Consider the following 18,689-nt stretch of genomic DNA (forward strand, 5'->3'; position numbering starts at 1 on the left):
AAAGTGAATTGAAGGATCAGGAAGTAAGGGAATTGCCTAGCGATGGGAGATGCACCATGCCCAGTGCTGAGAGAGGTAGGTAGACTGTCATGCTTAATAAAACTGTCTGAATGCGTGATGGACTACTCCCATATCCTCCAAAGGAGGTAGTCTGACTCCTACATAAACAGATCCATTTTGAATTTAGGGAGAAGTTGTGATATAAGACTTGCCATCTTAATTCTGCCATTAGTTGTGATTAGCATTAAAGGTAAATTTCTTCCTGATAAAAATTCAAGTCCAGGCCAGGTGCAGTGGCTCATGCCTGTAATCCTAGCACTTCAGGAGGCTGAAGTGGGTGGATTACTTGAAGAGGAGTTCAAGACTAGCCTGGCCAACATGGTGAAACCCCATCTTTACTGAAAATACAAAAATTAGCTGGGTGTAGTGGTGTAGCCTGTAATCCCAGCTATTAGGAGACTGAGGCAGGAGAATCACTTGTACCTGGGCAGCGGAGGTTGCACCGAGCCTAGGTTGTGCCACTGCACTCCAGCCTGGGCGACAGTGAGACTCCATTATAAAACAAAAACAAACAAAATTCACATCCATGTTCCTAGAACTGTGACTCTAACTCATGTCTCACTGTCCTTAACATTGGGGCATGTCAACATGTTTTCACCTCCAGGTATGTTGCCAGGAACTTGTGATCTGCCGCAGTAGGCAAGCCCCAGAGTACCTGTCCCCTACATGTGGTTTGCCCCTGAGCGGTAGCCGCCCCACTGGCTGGCTTGCTGTGCATTCCAAGGTCCCTGTCTCAGCCTCTCCTTCTCCTCTAGCCCATTTCTACCCCTCTGGAGCTCCTGCCTCAACAATTTGGCTCCAAGGGTACCGTATTTTGAGGGCAGGCTGGCCGGAGGCAGGAGAAAGGAGCCTTGTGTCTCACGGAGTGAGGACAATCCCAAACTAGATGGAGGCATCGCACATGGTGACTAAATTCTGTGGTGCCATTACATATAAAACGCAGGCCTATCAAGGCAAGTGGCATTTTGTGGACTGCTCTGGAAAGATCTAAACAAATTTTGAGCTATCTAACTGAAATGTGAAATCTTGGACTGCAGTTCTCATTGGCAGCTGGGGTGGGTGGGCACCCAGGGAGGCCTGCTGGGCTGAGGCATAGAAATTCTGCCTGAGTGCAAGAAAAAGCAGGTCTCATTAGCCGGGCATGGTGGCATGTGCCTGTGGTCTCAGCTACTCAGGAGGCTGAGGCGGGAAAATCACTTGAACCTGGGAGGAGGAGGTTGCAGTGAGCCAAGATCACACCACTGCACTCCAGCCTGGGTGACAGTGGGACCCTGTATCCACAAAAAATAAATAAATAAATAAATAAGGATTTTATGTGCAGGGTGCTGGGCTGGCTGGGTTAAATCTGGGCTCTACTGCACACTTGTGAGACCATGGACAAGTTTCTTGGCCTCAGTGTCTTCATTTATACAAGGGGAATAACAGGACCTACCTCATTGAATCCTCGTACATTTAAATGTTTTGTGTTTGTTAAATGCTTGGGATGGTACTTGACGTGTAGCATTAGCTCAATAAATGCTAGCTGGTGCTATCATTAATACATTATGTTATTAGAATTACAAATAAAAGTTCTTGGATCAGATCTACTATTTGCTGTGCATTTGGGATGCCCTGGGCTCAGTGCTCCTGAATAAGCTTACTTTTCCCATACCCAACTCAGTTATCTACTCTGGAGTCATCTTTGGCTGTTTCTTGCCATTTGAGATAGTCCAGTGGCATTTGTGGTCATTTAAAAAATCAATTTAGAGGGAGATATTTTTGTTTCATAAATTAAGGCTCTAACCAGTTGCCTGCTGGCCTAATGAAGTCTAGCAGTTTCTTGCTTTATCCCAGCACCTCCAAGGAGCCTTGCACTGAGTTTCTTGCTGGTGGATGTTGATTTTAACTAAACTTGGAATTGGTGAATGAATGGTCTTTCATTCGTAGTGGGTTTTGGGTGGGAAGGCCCATGGGCATACCTGGAAAAGCTCTAGAGGAACTAGCTTTATTTGAACCCAAGGGAGGGGTTTAAGAGCAGAGCAGGGAGAAGGGAGCCCATCAGATCTGGCAGAGCTGACCCAGGAGGAGATACAGCTCTGAGGACGGAGGAGTCGCGGGGCAGACAGATGCATGCCTCTGGGGGATGGCAGCCAAGCCTACTGGCCATTGGAGGTTTTGAGCAATGCAGATACTTGGCTCTGCTTTTTTTCTGAGCTGCTCCTCCCCTTAACACGCCTGGGTCAGACGATGGTTGAGCAAGGAAGGTATACTGTCTGAGTACACTTCCCAAAGCCACCTGTCCCTCACCATCAAAATCGGGATACTCAGCCACCCGCCTTACTCACTGGGAAGCTGCCCGCCTGATCCTTCATGGGAGGTGGGAGGTGGGCTCTTTTTATCCAGGCTGGTCAAGTCCTTGCTGAGCAGCTGGGAAAACAAGAACACCTCTGAATTTTTTTATTCGTGGAAATTATCACCTACCTCTTGCTTCTCGGGCTTTTTAACTGGTTACAGTGTTTGCTGCTGTGGTCAGCCCAAGGGTTAAGCCTTTCTCTTGGGTGTGTGTTTCATTTTACAGCATAACACATTTCCTCCTTGCATCAATTTCCACTTCTATCCTTGGACTAGGGATTTGTTACCAACTTGGCATACAACCGTCTCTTGTGTTTTATTTTTAGAACTTAGAGTAAGGATTAGCTATGTAATATTTTGAATCCTCCATACTGACTTCTGTAAAATACCCAATAGAGAAAGCTCTAAAAGCTTAGCTTTTTTTTTTTTTTTTTTTGGCATATAAGCCATAAAAATGGCCTTTTAGAATTCTAACCTGGAGTATATTTTCTTCCCTCAATTCCCTTGGCTGGTTATTTTTAGGATTTAGGGATGGCTTTGGAGAATAGGTATGAATCTAGGATTTGTCTTAGTGGCTTAAATACATTTTTTTTTTTTTTTGAGACAGGGTCTCACTCTGTTGCCCAGGCTGGAGTTCAATGATGCAATCTCAGTTTACTGCAACCTCCACCTCCTGGGTTCAAGCAATTCTCCTGCCTCAGCATCTCCAGTAGCTGGGACTCCAGGCACACGCCACCACAGCTGGCTAATTTTTGTATTTGTTAGTAGAGAAGGGGTTTCACTATGTTGGCCAGGTTGCTCTTGAACTCCTGACTTCAGGTGATCCGCCCACTTTGGCCTACCAAAGTGCTGGGATTACAGGCATGAGCCACTGCTCTCAGCCAAAATTCCTTATATCTCATTATAAAAGTGATGTCTAGGATATGTATAGATTGTATATAATGTATAATTATTAATTGTCTAACTTTATACTCTGTAGATTTTTAAAAAATCAATTTAGAACTCTGTGTGTATATATTCGCATGTGTGTATGTTTTCATGAATGAAGACCCAACAGGTTGCTTGCTGGCTTCATGCAGTAGAACCAAAATACCTGGCAAGTCTTAGATCTAATCCTAATTATACTTCATTTCCTGGGCCAGTGCTGGCTAAGGGAACTTTCTGGGATAATGCAAGTGTTCTTTTTTTTTTTTGAGACGGAGTTTTGCTCTTGTTGCCCAGGCTGGAGTGCAATGGCACCATCTCTGCTCACTACAACCTCTGCCCACCACCCACCCCCGCCCCTGTCCCCCGCCCCGGACCCTGGTTCAAGCAACTCTTCTGCTTCAGCCTCCCAAGTAGCTGGGATTATAGGTGCACAACACCACGCCTGGCTAATTTTTTTATTTTTAGTAGAAACGGGGTTTCTACTATGTTAGCAAGGCTGGTCTCAAACTCCTGACCTCAGGTGATCCGCCTACTTTGACCTCCAAAAGTGCTGGGATTACAGGCATGAGCCACCGTGCCCAGCCCAAAAGTGTTCTGTTTCTAGCCACTAGTCACATGTAGCTGTTGCACACTTGAAATGAGGCTGGTGCAACTGACCATCTGGCTTCTGATTTTAGTTAATTTAATAGCCGCACATGGCTAGTGGCCACTGTACTGGGTGGCACAATGGCCTTGGATTGTTCTTACCTGAGCAGCAGAAGGCTTTCTGAGGAACTGGAGCTTGAGTTGTGTGAGATGGCCCTAGAATTAGAGGGGCATGTACCACTGCCCCGTTTCCCACCAGCTCAGGCTGCGACTCTGCTGGACCCACGCCTTCTCTCGGAGGTGATAAGCTCACCTTAGTTCTTAGCGCTTCAATTCTTGAATGCTGCAAGCCTGCCTGAGGTTGGCTCCGTGTTACCCTGTGGATAAACTCTAGGCTCCTAATGCCCTTTTTGATAGACCTCACCTCTCTCTTCCTTACTTATTACTTTCCCCATCACTCTCCAACTGCCCATGACACGGAAAGATTTGCAATTTCAAGAACAGGCTGTTCTTGCCTCTAGACCTATGCAAATCGAACACTGTCCACCTGAAATACTGTCCCTTCCATGCACCTGTCTGAGTCCTACGTATCCTCTAGGTCTCAGGCTAGATCTCAATTTCTGCAGTGCCTCCTCTGGGAAAGGCTTTCTTGACCACTCCTAGGACAGATGGGTGCCTTTACCTACTATGTGTCCTGGGTGGATTCCCATCACAGCACACTTAATTGAAATTACTTATTTACCTACAAGTTCTTCCTCCTGCCCTAGAGCTTCTTAAAGTGTGGCCCCTCTACCAGCAGCATTGGAGTCACCTGGGAACTTGACGGAAACGCAGAGTCTCAGACCCCAGCCCAGACCTCCTGAATCAGAAATCCTGAGGTAGAGGCTAGCAATTTGTGCTCAACAAGCCCACCAGAGGATTTTCATATGTGCTAAAATTTGAGAACCATTGGGCTGAACCTTTAGCCCGATGAAGGTAGGATCTGTGAGTTTTGATTTTTGATTCGCCTAGCTTTTAGCACACTGCCTGGCTAGATACTCGAGAAACAGCCAGAAAGGAAATTCCAGTTATTCTTTCAGCAACTTGTCTGGTCAGGAAATTTTTTTAGCTGAAATCAGTTTAAATCTCTTCTCCTTTTTCCAAAGGAGATAAAGAACAACTGAGTACTTTAAAAAAAATTATTGTCATCTGGGCGTGATGGCTCATACCTGTAATCCCTGCACTTTGGAAGGCCTACGGAGGTGGATCACCTGAGGTCAGGAGTTTGAGACCAGCCTGGGCAACAAGGTGAAACCCCGTCTCTACTAAAATACAAAAAATTAGTCAAGCATGGCGGCAGGCATCCGTAATCCCAGCTACTGGGGAGGCTGAGGCAGGAGAATCACTTGAACCTGGGAGGGGGAGGTTGCAGTGAGCTGAGATGGTGCCATTGCACTTCAGCCTGGGCAACAAGAGCAAAACTCCATCTCAAAAAAACGAAAATTATTGTGGTAAAATATACACGACATACAATCTACCATCTCAACCATTTTTATTTTATTTTATTGAGACAGTCTTACTTTGTCGCTCAGGCTGGAGTGCAATGCGTGATCTCACTGCAACCTCTGCCTCCCGGGTTCAAGCAATTCTCCTGCCTCAGCCTCCTGAGTAGCTGGGATTACAGGTGCCTACCACCACACCTAGCTAATTTTTGTATTTTTTAGTAGAGGCAGTGTTTCACCATATTGGCCAGGCTGATCTCAAACTCCTGGCCTCAAGTGATCCACCCACCTCGGCCTCCCAAAGTGCTAGGACTACAGGTGTGAGCCACCACACTCTGCGTTAATCATTTTTAATTGTATGCATCAGTGGCTTTAAGTGCATTCACATGGCTGTGCAGCCATCACCGCCATCCACCTGCAGGACTTCATCTTCTCCAACTGAAGCTCTGCACTCATTAAACAACTCTCCTTCCTTCCAACCCTTGGCAACCATCATCCTACATTCTGGCTCTGAATTTGCCTACTCTGCGTTCCTCACGTAAGTGGAATCATACAGCATGTGTCCTTCTGTGACTGGTTTATTTTACTTAGCATAATGTCTTTAAAGTTTATCCATGTTGTAAGATGCATGTGCCAGAATTTCCTTTTTAAGGCCAAACGATAGTTCCTTGTCTGTATACCACATTTTGCATATCCAGTTATCAGACAGCATTTGGATTGTTTCTACCTCTTTGCTTTTGTGAATATCACTGTTGTGAACATGGGTCTACTGTATAAATATCTGCTTGAATTCCTGCCGTCAACTCTTTTGGGTATATACCCAGAAATATGATTGCTAGATCCTATGGTAATTCTATGTTTAATTTCTTGAGGAACCACTATACTGTTTTCCACAGTGGCAGCATCTGGGCTCACTGCAACCTCTGTGTCCCCCCCCACCCCCCCACCCCTGGTTCAAGCAACTCTCCTGCCTCAGCCTCCCAAGTAGCTGGGATTGCAGGTGAACACCACCACACCCGGCTAATTTTTTGTATTTTTAGTAGAAACGGGTTTCACCATGTTAGCAAGGCTGGTCTCGAACTCCTGACCTCAGATGATCCACCCTCTTTGGGCGGATCTGGGGAGGCTGAGGCAAGAGACTCACTTGAACCCAAGAGACGGAGGTTGCAGTGAGCTGAGATCGCACCACTGCATTCCAGCCTGAGCTGCAGAGCAAGTCTCTGTATCAAAAAAAGAAAAAAACCAACAAAAAAAGGCTTCCTGGGGCAGGTGGCCGCACAGACAGTCGTGGCAGAGGTGACCAAAGCCACATAATGTCCATAGTTTGTTCACTTGTCCATGCCAAATGGATCGTGGGGGAGGTGGGACAAAAATGCAAAAGACTGCTAAGGTGAAAGTGACCAGGCTTGTTCTGGATCTCTATTTATTAAAGCATTATAATAAGCGGAAAACCTACTTTGCCCACGATGCCCGTCAGCAGTGCACAGTTGGGGATATCGTGCTTCTTAGAGCTTTACCTGTTCCACGCACAAAGCATTTGAAACATGAACTGGCCGAGATCATTTTCAAAGTTGGAAAGGTCATAGAGCCAGTGACAGGAAAGCCCTGTGCAGGAACTACCTGCCTGGAGAGTCTCTTGAGTTCGGAAACCACCCAGCTAAGCAAAAATCTGGAAGAGTTCAGTATCTCTTCAGCACAGTGAAGGAGGAGTGGAAGAAAGAACTACAGGGAAAGATTGACATGTTTATGTTATGGAAAAAGAAATTTTTCTAAGTTTCATTGCCAAAAAAAAAAAAAAAAAAAAGAATAGTGAAGAATTGTGTCAGAGGAAGACAAAGTTTTCCAAACTTTCTTAAATGTACTTTCTTGGTCAATTAAAACCTATACATTGAGTACCTATCATGTGATAAGTTGCTGTGTTAAAAAATAAATGACATCGGCTGGTGGTGGTGGCTCCCCAGCACTTTGGGAGGCCAGCGCGGGCAGATCACGAGGTCAGAAGATTGAGACCAGCCTCACCAACATGGTGAAACGCTGTCTCTACTAAAAATACAAAAATTAGCTGGGTGTGGTGGTGTGTGCCTGTAATCCCAGCTACTCAGGGGACTGGGGTAGAAAATTGCTTGAACCTGGGAGGCAGAGGTTGCAGTGAGCCAACATCGTGCCACTGCACTCCAGCCTGGGCAACAGAGCAAGATCCATCTCAAAAAAAAAAAAAAAAAAAAAAAAGACATCAATAGAATTGATTCCAGTGGGTTCTGTTTAGTTCTACAAACTTGAAAATGTTTGTTAGAGTTGAAAAAAAAATGCATATGAAAACTTAAATGTTGAAATGTCACCTCTTATTTCTGATACAATGTATGGAAACACAGCTCTATCTTTGGAGTACAATTTGTTAACAACCATTTCATTCTTACAATCAATCCTAAGAAATAACTTGGTAACAGTGCAAAAATGTATGTTTAAGGAGCTTCATTATCCCTTGCTAAGATTCTCATTCTTTGAACTCCAGACTTTCTTAGAACTCAAGTGCCAGTTATCTTTGGATCAAGAGAAGTAATCTCTATCCACATCTGGTTGCTATGTTTCAGATTTGTAAAAGATTGTGCAAGGCTGTAAAGACAGAGAACCTGTGAATTACTGTGTTTGGGAAGCACATTCCTTTATCAGGAAATCATGGGTTTGGTAGTTTAAGTAACAGAGAGTATAGTCTGTAGGAAAGATACTCCAAGTGCTAAAAAGGAACAATTACAAAGCAAAAAAGTAGACTCGTGTTTATGGTGCTGGGCACATGCACCACTGTTCACTGTAAATATCTTTGATTTGTCATCACTTGAGGATCAGGGCATATAAGCAGCCTATCACGCTCCTCTTCTGCCTCTATTGTGTGTTCCACTCTTGAGAGTAAGAGCTAACCCAAGAGGGCATTCTTTCAACTAGGTAGCATGTGTGTCACTATCCATAGGATGCACACCACAAAGAGTGAACCCTGGTGAACTAAGGACTTCACGTAAACTAGGGAGTTTAGTTAAAATATGTCATTATTGGGGCTGGGCACATTGGCTCACACCTGTATGACTGGGAGGCTGAGGTGGGCAGATCACTTGAGGTCAGGAGTTCAAGAGCAGCCTGGCCATGGCAAAACCCCATCTCTACTAAAAATATAAAAATTAACCAGGTGTGGTGGTGGGCACCTGTAGTCCCAGCTACTCAGGAGGCTGAGGCAGGAGAATCGCTTGAACCTGGGAGATAGAGGTTGCAGTGAGCCAAGATCACACCACTGCCCTATAGCCCAGGTGACAGAGTGAGACCCTGTCTCTAAATACATATATATACACACACACACACACGTGTGTGTGTACATATATATGTATGTATGTATGTATGTATATCTCATTATGGGCGCATCAGTTGTAACAAATGTGCCACTCTCATGCAAGGTGTTAACTGGGTAGACTAAGTCATGGGGCTGAGAGGATATGTGGGAATTCTCTGTACTTGCCACTGCATTTTTCCATAAACCTAAAACTATTCAGTAATAGTTCATTTAAAAAATAGGAAAAGAAAAAATCTATAGAATTAGGAAATTTAGTGCCAGAAAGGACCTCAGCCCTCTTCTGGAGAAATGCAGGGACGGACTTTCCCTGTTCCCCATTCTAGGTTCAGTAGGTTGGGTTCAGGTTCAACAATCTATTGCTGTTAAAAGCATACTGTGAGATTCTGATGTGTGGTCACATCTTAGAATCATTGATCTGGTTGAGAACACTCACTGACAGTTGATTACTGGAGCCCAGGTGAGGATGTGACCTGCTAAGTCCACACAGCTCGGGTACCATGCTAGAGAGTAGAGGGTAGGTCTTTCCCACTCACTGTCTTATCTCAAGGACCTTCAGAGAGGCCATTGCATTTGAATCTAAAAATTCCTTGAAGGATAAATGGCACAGTTGCCCTGATAGCAACAGCAACAACACAGGGTCGGTGCAATGGCTCACGCCTGTAATCCCAGCATGTTGGGAGGCCAAGGTGGAAGGATGCTTGAGGCTATGAGTTCAGGACCAGCCAGGGCAACATAGCAAGACCCTGTCTCTACAAAAATTAAAAATTAGCAGGGTATGGTGGTACATGCCTCTAGCCCTAGCTACTCAGAAGGCTGAGGCAAGAGAGTCACTTGAGCCCGGAAGTTCAAGGATGCAGTGAGTCATGATCACGCTACTGCACTCCAGCCTGGGCCACAGAGTTGACACCCTGTTTCTAAACCAAAAAAAAAAAAAAAAAAAAAAAAACAGAAAACAAAACCAAACAATGTAGACTGCCCCTTTGGAATATTCCTCTGTCTTTGTTTGGAGAAAATACTTTTTAGCAAGCTGCTTATCTGTGAAGTTGAAGACCTTTTTGTGACTTTTTCTACTTTTAGTAACAAAGGTGCTCATTGGTTACTGATTCTAGGACATGTTTATTCCAGCTAGACTTACTGATCCTTATAAATGCTTTCTCTAGAACAAATTAGAATCTATTAAGTGCAGATTTTGAGTGTGGGAATTATGTCTATTAGGTATATTTCTCTTTTTCAGAAATAATTGTTAGACTTTAAAATGTTTGATTTACAACATATACTAAAAATCATCTTCCAGCTGGGCGCAGTAGCTCACATCTGTAATCCCAGCACTTTGGGAGGCTGAGGTGGGCAGATCACCTGAGGTCAGGAGTTTGAGACCAACCTGGCCAACATGTTGAAACCCCTTCTCTACTAAAAATACAAATATTAGCTGGGCATGGTGGTGGCACACCTGTAATCCCAGCAACTCAGGAGGCTGAGGCAGGAGAATTGCTTGAACCCAGGAGGTGGAGACTGCAGTGAGCCAAGATTGTGCCACTGTACTCCAGCCTGGGCAACAAAGCGAGACTCCATCTTTTTTTTTTTTTTTTTTTTTTTTGAGACGGCGTCTCTCTCTATCACCCAGGCTGCAGTGCAGTGGCACAGTCTCAGCTTACTGCAATCTCTGCCTCTCGGATTCAAGCGATTCTCCTGCCTCAGCCTCCCAAGTAGCTGGGATTACAGATGCATGCCACCATGCCTGCCTAATTTTTATATTTTTAGTAGAGACAGAGTTTCATCATGTTGGTCAGGCTGGTCTCAAACTCCTGACCTCAGGTGATCTGCCCTCCTCAGCCTCTCAAAGTGTTGGGATTATAGGCGTTAGCCACTCTGCCCGACCAACTCCATCTTAAAAAAAAGATAATCTTCCTTATTACCTTAGTGAACAAAGAGGAGGATATAGCTTAGCCACATTTCCTTGTCAGAAGCTTCATGAAGATGAGAAGAGGTTGCAGGAGGTTTGGGTTAAGTTCCAGAACATGCATTACTCTTGGGCTGGATCTTCTGGAAGCCACTAGCTGCTCTTTCCCTTAAAGGAAACCGTTGTTCAGTTTGGTGAAGGTAGAAGAGCAAAGGCGAAGGTGGAGATGGGCTGGCCGTGGAGGGGGTTCCTCAGGCATCTCTGGAGCTGCAGGCTCTGTTCCCAGCTGGTGGGGTCTTAGGGACAGGCCCTTTCCCTCTGCTGGATCTAGGACAGGTAGAAGCAGAAGCTACTCAATTATCTCATCCACCCTGGCAGTATCCCAGAGTGATTGTGTTTATGAACCGTTAATCCTGAGACTTTGTTAATCATGATATTACTGTACTGAATTCATCTGTGACTTTCTTCCACTTACGTTTCTACTGCGCATTAAAATCGCTACGTGGGAGGATAATTTTTAGTCATTTTTCCCCCCTCACCTTTGTATATTGGAGAGATTGGCCAACTTGGAATATCCAGATACTGCAGCACCAACCTCCTCCTTGCTGGTGTGTAGACGGTTTGGAGTACTAGCTTCTTTCTAATGCCTTTGAACTTGGGTGTTGCTGATAAAGTGATTGGACTTCCTAGCCGCTTTCCTACATGATGGGAATGGTAGGAGGGTGGTAGCAATTGCCAGAGACAATTTAGCTGCAGTTGGCTTGCACAGGACAGGACTAGGAATTTCCCAACAGCAATGGTGGTCTGTTCTGAGTCGTCCAAATACCTTTTCTTTTCCTGGTTCCAGATTATCTGTCAGGGATTAAAGATTCACAAAGTGATTTTTTAAAAAACTCTCTGAATATTTACTTAGTTGCTACTATTGGAGCTACCACCTTAGATTGAAATTTTGCCAGCCGGGCGCAGTGGCTCATGCCTGTAATCCCAGCACTTTGGGAGGCTGAGGCAGGTGGATCACCTAAGGATCAGGAGTTTGAGACCAGTCAGGCCAACATGGCAAAACCCTGTCTCTAAAAGAAAAAAAGAAATTTTGCTTTTGCCTAGGGAAGGTCCCTGGAGTCATAAGTGTCTTGCCTAGAGGTTGATAATAAATTCACTGCAGTAATATTCTAACCCTAGTTAAAATTGAGTCCTTAAAGGAAAGCTAGACATTAAGGGCCTGGGATGGTAGATGAGAACTTCTGTATTGGAAAACAGAGAAAGAAAGGGAAGCAAGCCATGGTGGGATCTATGGATTTCTTTTAAGTTTTTCAGGGAAACGATTTATACATAGGCATAAATATTTCTCTACTTGCGAACAGTTGCCTGAGAAGCAACTTCTAGTGATTACAGGAGACAACTGCTGAGTGTAGAAAGAAAAGTGCAAAGGAACATATATATTCTACTTTTGTAAAAGAAAGAAACATAAGGAAAAATACAACTACCTCCTTATCTTTATAAAAAACACAGGAAGGATGAACAGAAAACAGTAAAGTCGATTTCAACACAGGGTGGGTGGGAATAAGGAGAAGGGGTTCTGTGAGGAGAGTTTCTTTTCTAAGTATACCCTTTTGTATAGTTTCAGCTTTGGGGAGACTGTTAATGGTCCTACATCTTCAAAGTAAATTTAAATCAAGGATAGAGGGCAGGCTCGGTGGCTCATTCCTGTAATGTCAGCTCTTTGGGAGACTGAGGTAGGAGGATCGCTTGAGCTGAGGACCAAACGATCCTCCCACCCAAGACCAGCGTGGGCTACTTGGTGAGACCCCCATCTCTATTTTTTAAGTTATATTTAAATATAAGTGTGTGTGTGTGTGTATGTGTGTGTGTGTGTGTGTATAAAACAGGGATAGGGGATACCCTAAAACTGAGAGCGAAGTGAAATGAAGAAACCCAGTTGTATTTCAAATGAATGCCATAACCACAGTGAAGAGGGGGGAAAAGAAATAATCCAGGGAGCTATGAACACAGTATTCTATGAGATATGCTCCATCTTGGCCACCGTTGGATGGTGAGGGAGAATGGCAAAGAAATTCTAAACTATGGTATACTTTATGTAGTGATATTGGCGAAGCAACTCTGAAACAGCTTTAGGTGTATTTTAGCATTCAGCAAATTAGTTATTGTTTTGGAGAGTCAAGGTTCTCACAGAGAAAGAAGAAACATATGAAATGGGAGATGGGGGAAAGGATATTGTGGAAATCAGTTGGAATTGGAGGCATAGGTACGAACTGATTTCTGAAATACATGCATATATAAACCTTCCCATATAAAACATATGTGTGCATAAGTATATGTGTATGTGTGTGTATATATTTTTTACTTAGCTCTGTCCATCAAAGAACCAAGAAGAAAAGCTACCTCAGTAGCCACATGCACATCAAGTGCCAAGATCTTGGTCTCTATTATCATTTCCCATTAAAAGGAACCAGGGCTACTGGGAGAAATTGCTGATTACAGGCTGGGGCAGGAGAGGGACAATTTGAACCTGGATCATCTCATTACTGTCACAAGGCATGGACATGCTCAAAGAATGATGGGAGCCTGTCACAAGGACACATGTGCTAGCTTGAAAGTGCTTTTATTGGGCAACCAGGGACAGTGTGGACACCAAAAATAATTATGGACAGTAAGGTATTATATGCCATTGGAAAAAATAGGAATTTATACATTCATATTGATTACTAACTAGCAAGTGAAAAGTAGGGAGGCTGTGCTTACAGCAGCATGCCCAGGCTGACTAATATAATGTGGAGGAAACGGTTGCTATGAAAGCATCCTTTCATGGCCATTGTAGAGACTGGATCAGGGGAGATCCATCCATGAATATCATGTTTAGAGGGACATTTTGATAAGGAACGGGACATTTGTGATGTCTTAAAAGTGTCTCCCAGCCGGGCATGGTGGCTCATGCCTGTAATCCCAGCACTTTGGGAGGCTGAGGCGGGCAGATCGTGAGGTCAAGAGTTGAAGACCAGCCTGGCCAACGTGGTGAAACCCCATCTCTACAAAAAATACAAAAATTAGCTGGGCATGGTTGCCTGCACCTGTAATCCCAGCTACCGAGGAGGCTGAGGCAGGAGAATCGCTTGAAACCAGGAGGCAGAGGTTGCAGTGAGCCGAGATCATGCCACTGCACTCCAGACTGGGAGACAGAGTGAGACTCCAAGACTCCATCTCAAAAAACAAAGTGTCTCCCCACAAATTACAAGTTTAAAAAATATATACAGTAGAGAAATCAGACAACACATTGACCACATGACCAAAGTATAAAATCAAAATGCAATCACCGACAAGGGGCAGAGACCTCATGTGCCTCCAGATGTCACATCTGAAAGGACAAAGCATCACCTATGTGATGTTCCAGCAGGAACGGAGAACTTGAATTCAAATCATGAGGAAATGACAGGGACAGCCCAAAGGTGGGAGGTTCTGTTTAAAGAGAGAGAGAGAAGGGATACCATATTCTTTTAATGTCAGTGTTGTAATTGACAAATAGAGGTTGTGGAAATGTTTCAAATTAAAGCACATGGCTACTTAAAGGAACACCTGGAGGAAAAATAATACTATAACTGACATCATTGGGTCAATGACAAAAGTCAGACCGTTAGATAACTGCGAATGTTATTATTAAACTGTCTAAAGTTGATAATTCTACTGTGGTTATGTAAGAGAATGTGAAAGACTACCCCTGGAGTATTTACGGGTAAAGGGGGATGATGAACCATGTAACTTAAGCTCAAATGGTTCCACAGGGAGCGTGGTGTCCGGGCGCACGCAAATCCTCTTCAGCTGTCTGTCGCTGACAGTGCTGCACTATTCATTATGTTATGGCTGGGGATTGGATCGAGTTGCACTGCTGTGACTCTGTAGAGAATGGGAGAGAATATGGGATTCTCTGTTTTTAAGGCCTGTAAACGATTAGAATATCGATCACCTCTAACCACTTTTTAAACAGTTAAAAGTTAAAAGCTCCCTTTGGGAGCTCGCCTGTGTAAACTTAGGTGAGGCCAGGCAGCTGACCAGAGAGGGAGACCAGCCCAGGAGTTGCAGATAATGACTACCTCAGTCATTAAACACACAAGTAATCCAGAATTCACTTGATTAAGCAGTCACTGTGAAACTGTCAGAACCACAGGCCATTTTAACAAGGCTTTAACATTACAAATGGAACACTTCGTGAATTCGTGTCTCATCCCTGCACAGAGGCCATGCTGATTTTCTCTGTATCATTCCAGTTTTAGTATATGTGCGGCCGAAGCAAGCACATGTCAAGGATTTTTTTTTATCTGGGTAGGGAAAAAATTAAGAGATACAGCCTCTGTTATAATCTTTCCCTTCTCAAATGTCGATATTGTTATATAATGCATGAAGTTTACCATTTTTGTAGGATGCAAGCATTAGAACAATTTAATAAGGCAATTCTGTTGAGAGTGTAACATGAATATATGAATAGTTTCAGCTCTGGGTTCTCCAATGCACAATTACACATTGTTGGTAAACAACCTGAGACTATTTTAGGCTAGCCGGTGTAATGTGTCTTTTATTGGCAAGATACACACTGGATATCGTGGCAGAGGTGTCAGATGTAATGACAATTTCTATTTCTCAAAAAAAAAAAACACCATAAACAAAAACACTTTATCATTCTGAAAAATCCCACATTTACTCACTATGTAAAGATGCCAACTCATATTATATTCTAAATTCCAGAGTTTGAGGTTTGTGACATGTTTCTGAAAAGGGCAGTAATGGATACACCCCAGGCTGCTTTGCTCTGAGCAGCTGGTAGAGTGAAATATTTAATGTCTCTCTCACTACTAGGGTGACATTTTCCTGTGGCCTGAGCACAGTAGGTTACGAGTTAGGTATTTCCCTTGCTATTAATGATTCAACACACGAAAGTAAATTTGAGCCCCGATGTGGGCTATCGTAACTTCTCAGCTGTCCCTGAAGTGTCAATTTGGTGATGTGTTTCTTCTCCTAGGATTTAATCCTCTCACATAAGAATAACAACAGCTAATATTTACTGAGCCTTCCTTTGGGTCAAGCCCTATTCCAGAGCTTTCTGTATATTGGATCATTTTATCCTCACAGCAGCTGTAAAAGGCAGCTTCTATTGTTTTTTCTCATTTTACAGATGGTAAACTGAGGAACAGTGATATTACTTCATAATTATTTATTCATTTATTTATTTTGAGATGGAGTCTTGCTCTGTCACCCAGGCTGGAGTGCATTGGTGCGATCTTGGCTCACTGCAACCTCTGCCTCCCAGGTTTAAGCAATTCTCCTGCCTCAGCCTCCTGAGTAGCTGGCATTACAGGCACGTGCCACCACACCTGGCTAAGTTTTGTATTTTTAGTAGAGATGGGGTTTTACCATGTTGAGGCTTGTCTTGAACTCCTGACTTCAAGTGATCCACCCTCCTCAGCCTCCCAAAGTACTGGGATTACAGGTGTGAGCCACTAAAACTGATTCTTAAAAGAAAAAAATTGTAATACACAAAAAGAACGAGTAAATGTGAAATATTTCTGTTTAACCAAAGAACAACTATGCCTCCTCAAGTCCAGTGCAAATGGAGTGGCCCTGACTCATAAAACATTATGGTTTTCTATAAAATTTTCACTTTATGAAATATTCAGATGCATTTTTTTCTTTCTTTCTTTTTTTTTTTTTGAGATGGAATCTTGTTCTGTCTGTCACCCAGGCTGGTGTGTAGTGGCATGATCTTGGCTCACTGCAACCTCTGCCTCCCAGGTTCAAGCGATTCTCCTGCCTCAGCCGCCTGAATAGCTGGGATTAAAGGTGTGCACCACCATGCCCAGCTAATTTTTGTATTTTTAGTAGAGACAGAGCTTTACCATGTTGGCTAGGCCAGTCATGAACTCCTGACCTTAGGTGATCCGCCCACCTCAGCCTCCCAAAGTGCTGGGATTACAGGCGTGAGCCACTGTGCCCAGTGTCTTTCATTTTTTAAAAGAATCTCCTCTTAACTGTCTATGAAAAGATTATTTGATGTCTGAGTTTTCCAGATGGAGCCAATGGCTGCCCAAAGCCTGTGTTCCCTTCAGAGCCCGTGTTAGTGATTAGTACACATGTGCCTACACAATGGTGACCAAATGTTAATACATTAGTTTATTTGAAGGAGAGTTTTGTTGTTGTTGTTGCATTGTTTTTTTTTGTTGTTTGAGACAGTCTTGCTCTGTCGCCAGGCGCCAGGCTGGAGTGCAATGGCATGATCTCGGCTCACTGCAACCTCTGCCTCCCGGGTTCAAGCAATTCTCCTGCCTCAGCCTCCTGAGTAGCTAGGATTACAGACAAGCGCCACCATGCCCAGCTAATGTTTATATATCAGTAGAGACAGGGTTTCACTACGTTGGCCAGGATGGTCTCGATCTCTTGACCTTGTGATCTGCCCGCCTTGGCCTCTCAAAGTGCTGGGATTACAGGCATGAGCCACTGTGCCCGGCCTTGTATTGTTTTAATTAAGATTTCAAACATATGTAGAAATAGAAAAAGTAAAATGAACCTCTTTGTTCATGGCCAAGGCCAATGTTGTTTTTAATCTATAGATCTGTCTACTTCCTCTCTCTCCACATTATTTCAAAGCAAGCTCAGTCAATGCGTCTTTCCATTCAGCCTGGTTTTTAAATTTCGTTTGTTTCCCTTGTTCATACCATGATCAAGGTGGTTTGCTGAGCGTACTTTGATGAATACAAAAATCTGTATCAAAGTAGTTATGTTGCTGGGTATCTCTTCCCTTGTTGACACAAATGATCTTTGTTTGTTTGTTTAATGAAGGTTTTTTTAATCACTCCACTTTCTTATCTTGAAGTTATTGTCATCTAGAAAATATAGACTATCTTAAATAATTACAGTTCTGTGAAACCTTACCCTGGGGGCAGGAGACAGTGTGATTGAGGGGAAAGGATGCAGGATTTGGCTTAGGATGCTAAGACCTGGTTCCTCTACCTCTTGTCATTTCTGAGAACCTGGATACAGCCTTGAACTCTGAGCTTGATTCGTCGTTTGGTAGTTCTTCATGAAAGGTCTACTGTGTGTCACACACTGTTCTGGGCAATGGAGCTATTTCAGAGAATAAAATGAAAATAATCTACATTTCAATGATGTTTTATAGACAGGTATGTTAATGGATGTGAAAAGCTTTTTCAAGCTGTGGAGTGCAATTATAAAGGCTTTTTTCCTGCTCTGTTTTTCACTTGAAAACTTCAGTTCCCTGATGTTTCAGGTTTACAGTAGTTAATAATAAACTAAGCTTTATTGAAGGGGGAAATATTATGAATTATATCTATGTGTCTTAGTGAATTTCTGAGGAAATGCGTCACTGAAATGCCTCACTCAGTGGATATTTGGGGCCCACATACTATGCACTTGATTAAGAGCTTTATATAGGATCAAGATTAAGCTTCACAAGGACCCTCTAAGGTAACCACTATCTTCATATTATAAATAGGAAGTAGGAAGCTTAGTAAGAATATTTTTCCCACGGTTCGGCAGGTGGTGTGCCTTAGAGCTGGGATTTCAGCCCCTGTCTGTCTATGCTCGAACCTTTAGCCATTTCTTGATTCTGCCCCACTTAAGAAATAAGAGGAATAGGTCATGGTCTTGCACCTTTAGATTATTGTTATTATTATTTGAGACAGGGTCTCACTCTGTTGCTCAGGCAGGGGTGCAGTGGCACGATCACGGCTCACTGCAACCTCTGCCTCCCAGGCTCAAACGATTCTCCCACCTCAGCCTCCCAAGTAGCTGGAACCACAGGCACATGCCGTAATTCCCAACTAATATATTTATATATGTATTTTGTAGAGATAGAGTTTCGCCATGTTGCCCAGGCTGGACTTGAACTCCTGAGCTCAAGCAATCCGCCCACCTCGGCCCTCCAAAGTGCTAGGATTATAGGCATGAGCCACCGCGCCTTGCCTGCACCTTTGGATTTTTACTCTGTTAGAAACAAAAACAACCACAATACAAGGCATAATGCAAAGAATAGTTCAGATAGTAAGTT

The 18,689-nt window shown here is 43.6% G+C and overlaps 1 protein-coding gene, 1 non-coding gene and 1 pseudogene across 4 annotated transcripts in view; 2 read left to right on the top strand and 1 right to left on the bottom strand.

Moving 5' to 3' along the window:
- The window catches only part of ATP8B1 (ATPase phospholipid transporting 8B1), a 145,549-nt gene that overhangs the window by 32,176 nt on the left and 94,684 nt on the right, over positions 1 to 18,689 (top strand). The gene's annotated exons all lie outside the window — the stretch shown is intronic.
- Positions 6,448 to 7,101, top strand: LOC105712976 (small ribosomal subunit protein uS17m-like; annotated as a pseudogene).
- On the bottom strand, positions 14,822 to 14,928 carry LOC135276115 (U6 spliceosomal RNA). The gene has a single exon (XR_010343682.1). It is a non-coding gene; the product is annotated as a U6 spliceosomal RNA (small nuclear RNA).

The sequence above is a fragment of the Aotus nancymaae genome, unplaced genomic scaffold, assembly GCF_030222135.1.
Source record: "Aotus nancymaae isolate 86718 unplaced genomic scaffold, 86718_ANA_hifiasm-v0.15.2.pri h1tg000020l, whole genome shotgun sequence".
Lineage (NCBI taxonomy): Eukaryota > Metazoa > Chordata > Mammalia > Primates > Aotidae > Aotus > Aotus nancymaae.